This window comes from Crocuta crocuta, unplaced genomic scaffold, assembly GCF_008692635.1.
Source record: "Crocuta crocuta isolate KB4526 unplaced genomic scaffold, BGI_CrCroc_1.0 scaffold352, whole genome shotgun sequence".
Taxonomy (NCBI): Eukaryota; Metazoa; Chordata; class Mammalia; order Carnivora; family Hyaenidae; genus Crocuta; species Crocuta crocuta.
The window spans coordinates 3,868,339-3,882,075 of NW_027532169.1; the positions used below are offsets into that span (position 1 = coordinate 3,868,339).

Consider the following 13,737-nt stretch of genomic DNA (forward strand, 5'->3'; position numbering starts at 1 on the left):
CAAAACCTGCGCTCGGCCTTTGTCTGATTGATGATTGAAGTTCAATGCCCCTCCCCGTCCAAGCAGGGTTTTGTCATTGAACTTGAATCAGGTCATAAACATTCCTTCACCCCTCCTGGAGGTGGACCTGGTCGCGGAGCCAGTGGAGAGAAAGGGGGCTGGGGAGGGTTGTGGAAGGATCCGGAACGCGCAAGAGACCTGCCTTCTCCCAGCCAAGCCTTCATTGCTTTATCAACGAGCCTCTGTTTTCCTCAGGAAACTCGCCTGGTCTGCATTAAAAATCCCGGTTACTGAGGCTGCATGGCAAGTTAGAGCAGTATTTTAGTCAGGATCAACATAATGTAATTTTTTCACTTTCCCTCTTTCATAATTCATGTTTTCTTACCTCATTTTTAGGCAGCAAAATCTCCATTTTTTTTAATGTCTGGGAAAACCAAATGCATAAATAGCCAAAGAAGGACACCTGGCTGAGTCAATCGGGAGAGACTGCAACTCTCGATCTCGGGGTTGTGAGTTCGAGTTCCACACTGGGTGCAGAGATTACTTAAAAAAAAAAAAAAATCTTAGGGTCCCTGGATGGCTCAGTCGGTTAAGCATCTCACTTCTGCTCAGGTCATGATCTCAAGGTTTGATGGGTTCCAGCCGTGCCCTGAGCTCTCTGCTGTCAGCGCTGAGCCCGCTTCGGATCCTTAGTCTCCCTCTCTCTCTTCCCCTCCCCCGTTCTCTCTCTCTCTCTAAAAAATAAACATTAAAAAAGACCTTTAAAAATAAAATAAAAATAAAATCTTTAAAAGAATAAATAGCAAACGAATAATAGCTAAAGCAGATGAATTCTTAGAGAACGTTCAAGTAGGTCATTCCGCGACCGTGGCCTCTATTTCAAAGCGCCCCTCCATCGAGGGGGGGGTCATTCCAGCGGGCGGCGGCGGAGGCCCCCAAAAGCCTTCGGTTCCCTCAGGCTCTGGAAACTTGAACTTGGTAAATGGCGCGTCCTCCCCGCTCCCGCGTCCGTGGCCGAGGAAACACAGGCCGGCGGCGCCGCCAGAGCCGGGGAGGTGGCGCGGTCTTGCTCTCCCCCCCCCTCCCCTTCTTCTTCTGTTTGTTGGTTTGTTTTAAAGAATCTAGGATCCTGGAGCGCGGGAGGATCAAAGACTCGATCCCGCGGGCTTGTCCCGGCTTCATGAGATCCAGAGGGATGGGAACCGGGCGCTGGGCGCCGCGGCTGTTCCGGGTCTTGTGCGCGGCCGGCTTCCCTTCCAGCCCGGAGCCCCGCCACCGCCGAGAAGGCACCAGATCCCGGCGAGCCAACGGGAAGTTCCCGGCTTCCTTATTTGGGGCCGGATAAAATGCCCGGACGCTGGTCCTCAACTGGCAACCCGGAAGAGAGGCCTGAGGGAGTTGGACGGATAATGCTCTCCAAGTTCTTCCCAGCCCTTCCATTTGGCTCTACCTGCTCCGTGGATCAAAGGGGTTTGTGGTTTTCTCTTTATCTCCAACCTTGGATCCCCAGGCTTTCTGGGCCCTGGAAAGAACCCAGCCAACCCTTCGCCCATTGTCTAACTTTGGGTGGGGGAAAGAGGCATGGCACCAGGGGCAAGTTCAAGGACCCCGGGCCACATCTTTTAGGGCATGTGGGGCCACCATCGTTATCTAGACCAAGAAAACCCTAAGCAATTGGGACTTTGTGTGTGTTGGGGTGTGGGGGGGGGTGGTGGCCGGGAGGCGGAAGCTGCGTGAAAGGCTTTTCAATTTTACTTTGTTGTGTTCTCACATCCCTGCCCTCCCCTCCACTCAGCTCTGTTCTGGGAGAAATCACTGGATCCAAAATGAAGACGTTTAATTGAAAAGCTAAGTGCAAAGGTCTAATGGAGTGAGCTTCCCAGAAATGGATTAAGTAAGTCTTTGGTACTTGGGTAGTTTTCTGTTGGTTCAGTCCAGCATTTGTGAAAATTAAGGATTTTACAGTGTTCTGGCCCAACCACTTCTGTGGAATCTGATTCAAAGAGGCCACATTTACAATTCCCCAAAAGCTTCAGACTAAAACACATTGAAATGATTACCCTCAACATTCCTCCCTTAAAAAAAATCCTCAAAGTGCCAAAAAAATATCCAGACCACAGAAATTAATATATGGGGCTTTAAATGCACATTCTTTAAAAACTTTTAAATAAACAACTCTCTTATTTTTTTTTTCCATTTATGATTTCCGTGTTCATGTTTTACAATTTGCAACTGCTGTTATTAGTTACTTGTGTCTCCCAATCCTTAACTTAATTACATGCATCCTGTCCTGGTTTTATTCTTATTTTATTTCATTTTTCATTTATTTCTTTAAAAGCAAGTTCTATGCCCAACATGGGGCTTGAACTCAAGACCTGATATCAAGAGTCACGTGCTGTATGGAATGAGCCAGCCAGATGTCCCATGGTTTTAAAAAACATTGTTCGTTGATTACATCGTAGGCCATTTTCCACGTTATTCCGGTCTTCAAAATGCCATTTAAAAATGCATGATATGCGACAAAATATGTTGTCATAATTTAGAAAATCATTTCCCTAAGGTTGGCCATTTCAGTTAATCCGCATTTGAAAAGAAAACAGGTTTTTTTTTCCTTATTAGAAAAATTAGGAAAAAATAATTATTCATCATCAAGAATTTCAAAGATAACAAATATAAAGATGAAAATAAAACTCATCTCATATCCTAGCACCCAAAATTTACCAAAGCTAATCTTCTGCTGTATTTTCTCCAGTTGTTTTTCCTTGCCGATGTGTATGTCAAAACTGAACTTCTGTGGGAACATTGGGGTACCTTCCCTTTTGATTTAATATTAATGAGTCTATTCTCAGCGTCATTTAAATTTAACATTATTCTCAGCGCCACTAAATATTCTCCAAAAGCATGATTTTAACGATTGCACAGTATCTGGTCCTTGAGGTGTGTCATCAAATGGAAAAGTATTTCTGCAATAATGGGTCATTTAGATCATTTCCATTTTACTTTTAAAAATAATTTGTAAGTGAGAAGGAGAACGCTGTTATGCCCTTAAGTACGTTTGATAGGGAGATGTGAGTTGAAACTCCAAAATTCAAGGAATAGAATGCTTCGTATTTTTTAGGTAAAAAAAAAAAAATTCCTCCTTCCCAGTATTGACTGGGAGGGAACATTAAGGGAGCCTTCTCGAATGCTTGAAATAGTCTGCGTTTTGATCAGGGTGGTGGTTACAGGGGTGTGCATGCACGTGAAAAATTAATTAAGCTGAGCATGTCGAATTTGTGAACTCTTAACATTTTAAACTGCAAGCTTATGTCTGTTTACTTAGAAAAAGAACAATGCAGGAAATAGATGGTTGGAGGAAGTGAGGAAGGGGTGGGGACCCACCCAGAGTGGATGGTTCACCCCTTTGCTAGGTTCACAGAGACCAAAAGTAAATATTTGACAGCTTGTGATGAACGGGAGTGGGGGTGGTGGTGGGGGAAGAACTTGGCCCTTCTCCCCCACCCCTGCGCTAACCCTTGTTAAATAAAGATGGCTTTTCTATTCTAGCCGCACTCCTGTGGCTTTGAATTTCCCTAGTGAGTTGAAGAGGAGTCAAAATAGGGTGGAAGAGGTTTACAAAGAGAGGTAAAATTAACATATAAATAGCTGACTCCGCCTTCATTGTCCTGTGAAAAAGTAGTGGGGTGCTTTCTATATAGTGTAAAAATAAAAAAAAAATTTTTTTCCGGGGAAACGATTCATTTCGGATCTATTTAATAATCTACGTTTTCGCTTAAAAAGATAGCAGGCAGGACCTGGAGGCTGTAGGGACAACCGCCCTCCCGGATGACGAGGAGGGCCCATGAGAGATTGGAGTGGTGTCTGATGTCTGAGTGGAGTTTTACTGGCACTAGGTTGGGCTGTGCTGTGTGGTGGCCAGAATGTATGCTTAATCCCTGGGATGCTGGTGGCGAGAGAAAAATCTCTTCCATCTATTTGGCACCAGTTATTTCCTATTGTGCTTCCGATGGGAGACCATTACAGCCAGTGCCCAGTATTCAGCTGTGCTTTTTAATTTATTTTTATTTTGTATTCATTCACTTAAAAATGTATTTTTATTAATTTCATTTCATGTCATTGTTTTATAAGTAGGCTCCACGCCCAACATGGGGCTTGAACTCATCAACAACCCCAAGATCAAGAGTTCACATGCTCCCCCGACCGAGCCAGCCAGGCGCCCCTGTGATTTTTTATTTTGTAATTGTCATTTCACTCTCTTTCNTTTAAAAATGTATTTTTATTAATTTCATTTCATGTCATTGTTTTAAGTAGGCTCCACGCCCAACATGGGGCTTGAACTCATCAACAACCCCAAGATCAAGAGTTCACATGCTCCCCCGACCGAGCCAGCCAGGCGCCCCTGTGATTTTTTATTTTGTAATTGTCATTTCACTCTCTTTCATTTAGGTTCAAGATGAAGTTGGGTGACTCTGATGAAGAAATCGAAGACATTTTTCCATGTCAGAAAAATATCCTCTGGGCGTTTTATTAAAAAGTTTCCACCTTCCCTTTTGAGCTATAACATAATTCAGTAGAGTGCATTAATTGTAAGTGGATGGCTCAAGGAATATTTACTCATGTAACCATGATTCAGAACAAGATTGATATGAACATTTCCTGTATCCATGTAGGTTCCTTTCCAGTATAATATTCCAGAGATAGTTGCTATTCTAATTTCTATTGCTATGAATTAATTTTGGCTGCTCTTGACCTTTATATAAATAGTATCATACCATATATGCTCTTTTTGATGTGGTTTATGCCAGTCAACAAAATGTCTGCATGATTTGTCTATTTGTTGTGTATATCGATAGTTTATTCTTTTATTTTTTATTTTTTTTAATGTTTATTTTTGAGAGACAGAGACAGAGCATGAGTGAGGGAGGGGCAGAGAGAGAGAAGGAGACACAGAATCCAAAGCAGGCTCCAGGCTCTGAGCTGTCAGCACAGAGCCCGATGCAGGGCTCGAACTCTAGAACCGCGAGACCATGACCTGAGCTGAAGTTGGCCGTTTAACCGACTGAGCCACCCAGGCATCCCGAAATCAAATTATTTCTAACCAGTCCCAATTATCCACATCTAGTGCAAGTGCTCAGCTTTAAGAGGAAGAAAATTCCAGCACTGATGGATCTGATGACATTTGCTTGAATTTCGATAGTGAGCCTCTTCTGAAGTCTTAATGACCCTGATCCTTGGGATAGCAGAAATATGGCAGTGCTGATTGTAGAGCATTAACACTCAGGCTGTGGCTCTTCCCGTGGTCTCCCTCCACTGGCCCAGTCCTGAGGCACAGTGGCCTTTTCAAGTTATATCTGTGTGGATCTCACTGAACCCCCAAATGCAAGGGTATGGAAGAACTGTGGCTGAGGTCAATGGTCAGGATCAGCGGGGCCCAGCGGCTCTGGGCTTAGTGCTAAAAGATGGAAAGCAATTCTCCAGGGTCCTGATTTGGAAGCTGAGCTATGACTGGGGAAATTTATTGCCCTGTGGCCTTTTAACAAGAAGTGATCTATCTTCCTGCGCAGAGCTTCCTTTACTGGTGACAGATGCCTGGAGCCAGCTTATTAAAAACCGTCATTTCAACCCCCAAAGCAGAGGTGCCACAGGGTGTTGGAACAGAATGCTAATTTCCAGCTTCACATCATAATCTGGGATGTGGAGGAAGCATTACGAGCATTTTAATATTCAAGAGGTATGAAGCCCGGTTCTATTTCTGGAGCTATGCCCTGAGCTAAGGGAGCCTTAGGAGCTGCCTGTATTTCTCAGGTCCCATGTTCCCCACCCAGCAGGCTGACACAGCTCACAGGCTCTCAATGGCCACCTTGGGCTCCCATGTCCTGGCCTCAGCCCGGTCCAAGACAGAGCTTACCTCCATGCACAGCCGCTGTGGTGGGTGGAGTGGACTGAGCAGTGAACTTCCCGTTGATGGGTTGGATTCAAGTCCCAGCTGTGGCGCGGGAGAAACCCATGTTATGTTCATACGGTGCTTTTCAATTTTCCAAGCACCTGTGTGCAATCTCGTCTTTAAAAAAAAAAAAAAAAAAGAATTATCTTATTTATTTTAAGTCGGCTCCACGCCCAGCATGGGGATTGAACCCACAACCCTACAACCCAGAGATCAAGAGTCGCTCGCTCTACGGACTGAGCCAGCCAGGCGCCCCCTACAGTCTAATCTTTTTATCCTGTTTGAGGTACAGGGAGAAGGCAAGAATCTCCCCATTTTACAGACAGGGTAAATTAACACCCTGGAGGCAGCACCTCATTGCTGTTGTTTTTGGAGGCCAGAGGAGCCCCTCTCTACGCATTGGCTTTTGTCTCTCCTGTGCAGCTTTGAGAGTGGATCAGAGAAGTTTGGATGAAAGGAGAAGGAGAAATTTCATGAAGATCTTTCAGGGTTAAGCCCGTTTTTATGCCTCCCACAGAGTTTCTCTCCTCCTATTTTAGCTGAATTGACCTGACATGGGACTCGAACTCAAGATCATGACCTGAGCAGAAGTTCGATGCTTAATTGACAGAGTTGCCCAGCCGCCCCAAATTATCAGTGAACTTTCTGTGTCATGCAGAGTGATGGAAGGAAGTAGTCCAAATGGTCAGGACAAGAATAAGCCACATGACTGAACCAAGTGCAGCTACTTAACAGTCCAGCCTGAAATGATTGGCTTTGGAACTGGGGAACCCAAGTACTTAGACACGATGGTGGCAGGGAGCTCCCCAAGAGGTAAGGCTGAAGGGTCACTTTCAGCTGCATCATAGGAAAATAGTCATACTTTTCTGAGTCTGGGTTTCTATTTTAACAAATAACATGAATCTTCTGTAGTTGCCATGGAATTGTCAGATGTTTCACAATCCCTGTGGCTGATTTAATGTACTTTCATGGTTTCTATCACTTATAAAAAACTGCCCTAGTTAGCTTTGTCTCTCTCCAGGAATTTGGACAGGCTATGTGCCCAACACTCTGGCTGAGGACTCAAGAGTATTTTCTTCAATCTCCTCTCCCCTTTATTCATTTTTTTAATGTTTATTTATTTTGAGAGAGAGAGAGACAGACGGACAGACAGAGCATGAGTGGGGGAGGGTCAGAGAGAGGGAGACACAGAATCTGAAACAGGCTCCAGGCTCTGAGCTGTCAGCACAGAGCCCAACACGGGGCTGGAACCCATGAACCGTGAGATCATGACCTGAGCCAAAGTTGGATGCTTAACCGACTGAGCCACCCAGGCGCCCCTACCCTTTTATTCAAATAGTTGGATAGACAAAATGAACTCATCTAAATTTCCAGTTGTTTTAACATCAGTGGCCCGTAGGGAAATGATGCCCAACTGGTGCTTCACTGAACTTTTCATGTGGATGTGGTCTGAGGGCTGGGAGATCTGAAAACTTGGTGTTTGGGGCCCCCGTGGGGTGTGGGGGGTGAAAACCAGCATTGCCTCCTTTCCAGCATGGCCCCAAATGGGGCAGGGGTACCTGGCTTTATGGGCAGAACCACTGGCTGGGTTTGAACCTGAGAATCAACAGACTTCCTCATGCTGCTTTCCAGGACAGTGAGCCGTAGCTCTGAAACAAAGGATTCCCCGTTCACGTTCACGTGCAAAGTCACCAGGGTTTCCTCCGGGGAGCACCTCCTCCCACCCAGTGTGAGTAACTGGAGACTGGCTGTTGTTTCCTTCCAGAGATGAGCTGGATGATCGATGGAAGCCCTTTCTCAATAAAAACATTTTATTTGTCCCCAAGAAGGTTTCCTTGGAGGCATCTCACATCTCATGTACTTTTTGTACTCTGAATGTTTCCATGCCCCAGATTCGTTTTTGGCACAGCTTTTTGGCGAGAGTCTGACTCTCTGAGCTGAGAGGTCTGCCTCCAAGTTGCCAAGGGGTTTTCTAGTGGCTGGGTTAGGTGGGCCTGCTCTGCCACCTCGCCTCAGTAAAGAGGCTCATGGGGTTTGCTCTGAATCTCAAACCACACCTCAACCCATACCCTCTACTCTGTAGGAGCGGGAAGCTGCAAAGAGGAGGAGAATCTGGGGAGAAAGGCACGTGGGAAGGAGGCATTCCCCATGCCCCGAGTCTGGAACCTTCAAAGGGAGAACAGAACCAGGTAGTGATATGCCATCAAGTCCCAATTACCTGCAAGAGAGTTTCCTGCCCCCGTTTCTCGTGGCTAACCTTAGGATCCACACTGTTGATGTCATGGCTTCGCCCTCTCGACCTAACTCTTCTGTGGTGCTTAGCACTACCAGGGCTGACTCCTTCCTTCCTTCCTTCCTTCCTTCCTTCCTTCCTTTTTCTTTCTTTCTTTCTTTCTTTCTTTCTTTCTTTCTTTCTTTCTTTCTTTCTTTCTCTCTTTCTCTCTCTCTCTTTCTCTCTTCTTTTTTTAAGCTTATTTATTTATTAAAATTTTTAAAACTTTTATTTATTTTTTAACGTTTATTCATTTTTGAGAGACAGAGACAGAGCATGAGCGGGGGAGGGGCAGAGAGAGAAGAAGACACCGAATCTGAAGCAGGCTCCAGGCTCTGAGCTGTCAGCACAGAGCTCAACGCGGGGCTCAAACCCATGAACTCTGAGATCATGACCTTGGCCGAAGTCGGACACCCAACCGACCAAGCCACCCAGGTCCCCCACTCATTCATTTTGAGAGACAGAAAGTTCAAGTAGGGGAGGGGAAGAGGGAGAGAGATACAGAGAAAGAGAGAGAGAGAGAGAGAGAGAGAGAGGGAATCCCAAGCAGGCTCCACACTGTCGGCGTGGAGCCCAATGGGGGGCTGAAACCCACAAACCATGAGACCATGACCTGAGCCAAAGTCAGACGCTTGACAGAATGAGCCACCCAGGTGCCTCTTGATTCCTTTCAACTGCAGGCAGCTAGAAGTCTGAGAAAGCTGGGACCTTCATTGATCTTGATATTCAAGGAAGATGACAACTTCTCTCAGCCTCTGGTTTTGCTTTCTCTGTCATGTATTTCCAGAGAGATACCAGGTACAAGTGAGAGGTTGTGGAAACCAGCCTCTTCCCCGAGCCATCATAGCATAGCTTGAGAACCTGACTTCAGGGCCACAGGTCCTGACGCTCTGGATAAATATTGGGTGGATGAATGAATAAACAGAGAGCGAATAAATCAATATATTCCAGGCCAACCCTGATACAGTCATAGATCACCCAACTGAAACTGCCTTCGAAAGGAAAACTGCAAACCATTTTTATAATAACATGTGTTTCTCATTTCTTTATTTTAGAGAGAGAGAGAGAAAGAACGTGAGCAGGGGGGAGGGGCAGAGGGAGAGGAAGAGAAAGAATCTTAAGCAGGCAGAGTGCAGAGCCCGACATGGGGCTTGATCCCTCAACGTTGGGATCATGACCTGAGCCAAAAATCAAGAGTCCAACAGTCAATCGACTGAGCCACCAAAGGGCCCCATATAATAAAAATAGTTTTTACATAAAAATATTTGTAACAATTTATGAAAAATGTTTATGTGACACGGGATTGCCTTTCATCGTTAATTGAGAGAGAAGATTTTAATAGTCCCTTATGGCACTTAATGAAGCACCTGTCACTCTACCCCTTGCTCCTTCTCTTCTCAGTCCTAGAACGTGTTTCTTTATCCCAAAGTCTTCAGCGGTCCCTTTTCTAAGGCCTTCAGAACAAAGCCTACACTCTGCATTATGCCCTCAAAGGCCATATAAGATCAAATTTCTATTTACAGTTGCAGCCTTAACGATTCATACCGTCTAGTCCTTAATAGTTTACAGTTTTCACTAATGCTGCCTCATGTAATCTGTTTTTTAAAGATTTTATTTTATATTTTTTATATATTCATTTATTTTTGAGAGAGAGAGAGAGATAGCAAACAGGGGGAGGGGCAGAGAGAGAGGGAGACAGAATCCCAAGCAGGTTCTGCACTGACAGCGCAGAACCGGACGTGGGGCTGGGACTCACGAACTGTCAGATCATGACCTGGGCAGAAACCAAGAGCCAGAGGCTTAGCCAACTGAGCCACCCAGGTGCCCCAAGCGTCCCACTGTTGATTCCTGCTCAGGTCATGATCTCACAGTTCATGAGATGGAGCCCCACACCCGGCTTTGCGCTGACAGTGCGGAGGAGCCTGCTTGGGATTCTCTCCTTCCCTGTCTCTCTGTCTCTCCCCTGCGCACATGCTCCCTCTCTCTCAAAATAAATAAATAAACTTAAAAGAAAAAATTTAAAAGAAAATCACAATGGTTTCAGCTGAGGGGACAGGGTGACAGTGAGAATGGAAGGGAGGGAGACGGTGGGGGGGGAGATTTTTCATTTTATACATTTTTATAGGTTTTTTTTTTTCAACTGTGTAAATGTCTTTCTCTCTCTCTCTCTCTTTTTTTTTTTTTTAATGTTTGTTATTTCTAGGAGAGAGAGAGAGAGAGCATGAGCAGGGGAGGGTCAGAGAGAGAGGGAGTCACAGACTCTGAAACAGGCTCCAGGCTCTGAGCTGGCAGTCAGCACAGAGCCCAACGCGGGGCTTGAACCCACGAACCGCGAGATCATGACCTAAGCGAAAGTCGGACGCTCAACCGACTAAGACACCCAGGCGCCCCAATGTCTTTCTCTTAAAAATAAAAGAGGTTGCCAACGTGGTTTAGCTGCCAGAGACTATTCCTGATGCTGCTCCTGAGCTTGTGAAGTGACAACATCAATATACTGTCATCAGTCCATCAGCTCTATGGCAGGTGACAAGGATGTCCCTCAAGAGATGATAAAACTCGGGGCGCCTGGGTGGCTTAGTCGGTTAAGTGTCCGACTTTCGCTTAGGTCATGATCTCGCAGTTCGTGGGTTCGAGCCCCGCGTCGGGCTCTGTGCTGACTGCCAGCTCAGAGCCTGGAGCCTATTTCAGATTCTGTGTCTCCCTCTCTCTCTGACCCTCCCCTGCTCATGCTGTCTCTCTCCTAGAAATAAATAAAAATATAAAAAAAAAAGAGAGAGATGATAAAACTCCACTTGATATGTGGAAGACCAGGAGTGAGGGGGGTATGGGGGAGAGAAAAAAGGATAAAAAGAGGAATTTTTCTTTTTAATCAGATCAATGGCAGCTCTTTTTATTTAAGGCATATATAAAATTTTTTCCAATGAAAATCTAGAAAGAATATACACATTTTTGGGCAGGAAGAATTCACATGACTACTAGCCATACAAATTTAAGCTCATGCAAGGAGTTACTCTTCTGGACCAATGCCTCGTCTCTCAGAGAATCCACTCTGAGAAGAGATTGTGTTTCAGAGATTGTATTTAAAAAAAAGGAGAGAAAGGGGTGGGAGAGACAGATTAAGCAAAAGCGGGCAGAGAGAAAGGAGAGCAGACAAGAGAGAAAGAGAAAAGAAAATCAGACTTCAAAAGACAGAAAAAAAAAGAGAGAGAAAGAGAGAGACAGAGTCAGGGTGAAGCAGAGAGCATGTTATCTGGGAAGGGCTTAGAAGGTAACTNGAAAGAAAATCAGACTTCAAAAGACAGAAAAAAAAAAGAGAGAGAAAGAGAGAGACAGATTCAGGGTGAAGCAGAGAGCATGTTATCTGGGAAGGGCTTAGAAGGTAACTCCAAGCCAGGCCACGGAACGGCTCACATGCGGGTGGGACCAGCCCACGCCACCTGCCGGACTGCGATGAGGAGGCTCCACGCTCCAGGAGCAGAGTCTCACCCAAGGTGTGGTGTCAGCTGCCTCTCCGGGTGTGGCGGGCTCTCCCTAGCACCACATCTGCAGCACCAAGCAACAGACAGGGGAGGGGTCCCTAGGCTTCCTTGGACCTTCCCAGGGCCCGATACCCATTTGTCTCTAGGAGCTGAATCCCCACGGCAGGCTCCGCCCACAGCCTGAATTGCACGGCCTCCGGGGATAGCATAGTCCAGCGGGGGACACATCTGGCCTGCTCTTGACAGTGGGCACAGTCTCCAAGGGCCAGTCCAGCCTCCAGCGTCAGGTCCCCTCCTTAATAACTGGGGAGGTGTGGCTGGGACAGACTTGGCTTCAGATTCCGCCTCCTAGGCGGGGAGGGGTCAGAAAAGGGACAGAGAAGCCTTGGGTGAGAGTTAAGGGTTGTTGGTGGAAGAATTCTGACCTCAAGTTTAGCCGTGTCCCTGGGAACCCAGGCGGAGATGAGGGGATGGATTCCAGACAGGATGAGGGCCTCTGTTCTCCAGTCGGAACTGCTTCCCTTCCATTGGTAGAACAAAAGGAAGGAGCTCAATAGCATCTTGTTAAGGCCGGGGTGGGGGAGGGGAGAGTTCCAGGTGTCTTCTCTACACCCAATGTGGGGGTCGTACTCATGACCCCAAGATCAAGAGTCACATACTCTTCCAACTGAGCCAGCTGGGCGCCCCATCCAGGGTGTCTTTCTTAATCAATGNGCCTGAGTCACTTCCCCTTCTGTGCCTGATTTCTCTATTTAAAGTCCTACCCTCAGGGGGCGCGTGGGGGGCTCAGTACTTCAGCTCAGGTCTTGATCTCCCGGTTCATGCATTTGAGCCCTGTGTTGGGCTCTGTGCTGACAGCTAGCTCAGAGCCTGGAGCCTGTTTCGGATTCTGTGTCTCCCTCTCTCTCTGACCCTCCCTCCACCCCCCTCAGAAATAAATAAAACGTTAAAAAAAATTTTAAGTCCTACCCTCAGGCTTCAACTAGACAGAAAATCAAAAAGGATATAGAAGAATTAGAGGCGCCTGGGTGGCTTAGTCAGTTAAGCGTCCGACTTTCGCTTAGGTCATGATCTTGTGGTTTGTGGGTTCGAGCCCCGCATCGGGCTCTGTGCTGACTGCCAGCTCAGAGCCTGGAGCCTGTTTCAGTCTGTGACTCCCTCTCTCTCTGACCCTCCCCTGCTCACGCTGTCTCTCTCTCTTTCCTAGAAATAAAATAAAAAACATTTAAAAAAATTAAAAAAAAAGGATATAGAAGAATTTGATATACCATCAACCAAAAGCACCTAATGTATATTAGTAGAACAATGCATCTAATAACAGCAGAAAATTTGTTGTTTCCAAGTGTCCACGGAATACATACCAACATTAACCATATCATGGGCTCTATCTAAATAAACTTCAACAATTTTAAAGCAATTGAAATCATACTGAATGTGTTCTTTGACCATAGTGGAATTAAAATATAAATCAATCTCAAAAAGACAACAGAAGAATGTCCAAATACTTAAACACTGAACAACACATTTACAAATAATCCACGGTCAAAGAAGGAAGTCTCGAGGGAAATTTAAAAATACATTAAACTAGGGGCGCCTGGGTGGCTCAGTTGGTTAAGTGTCTGACTTTGGCTCAGGTCATGATTTCGCAGTTTGTGGATTCGAGCCCCCAGTTGGACTCTGTGCTGACAGCTCAGAGCCTGGAGCCTGTTTCAGATTCTATGTTTCCTTCTGTCTCTGTTCCTCCCCTGCTGACTCGCTCTCTCTCTCTCAAAAATAAATAAACATTAAAAGAATTTTTCATAAAAGGAATAAAATAAAAAATACATCAAATTAAATGCAAATGAAAATATAATATTAAAATCTATGAGACACAGCTAAAGTAGTACTAGGAAAGACATTTGCACCACTAAATGCATACTTTATTTAAAAAAAATTATTTTTATTTTTTTTTAATTTAAAAAAATTTTTTTTTAATTTCTAGGAGAGAGAGAGACAGCGCGAGCAGGGGAGGGTCAGAGAGAGGGAGACACAGAATCTGAAGC

The 13,737-nt window shown here is 45.6% G+C and overlaps 2 long non-coding RNA genes across 2 annotated transcripts; both read left to right on the forward strand.

Moving 5' to 3' along the window:
- The first annotated feature begins 1,355 nt into the window (after positions 1-1,355).
- LOC144242127 (uncharacterized) lies at positions 1,356-4,776 on the forward strand. Its single transcript, XR_013338301.1, has 3 exons — positions 1,356-1,470; positions 1,796-1,894; positions 4,447-4,776. It is a non-coding gene; the product is annotated as an uncharacterized LOC144242127 (long non-coding RNA).
- Positions 4,777-6,480: 1,704 nt separating this feature from the next.
- Positions 6,481-8,272, forward strand: LOC144242032 (uncharacterized). The gene is made up of 3 exons (XR_013338281.1): positions 6,481-6,757; positions 7,577-7,673; positions 8,028-8,272. It is a non-coding gene; the product is annotated as an uncharacterized LOC144242032 (long non-coding RNA).
- Positions 8,273-13,737: the final 5,465 nt, after the last annotated feature.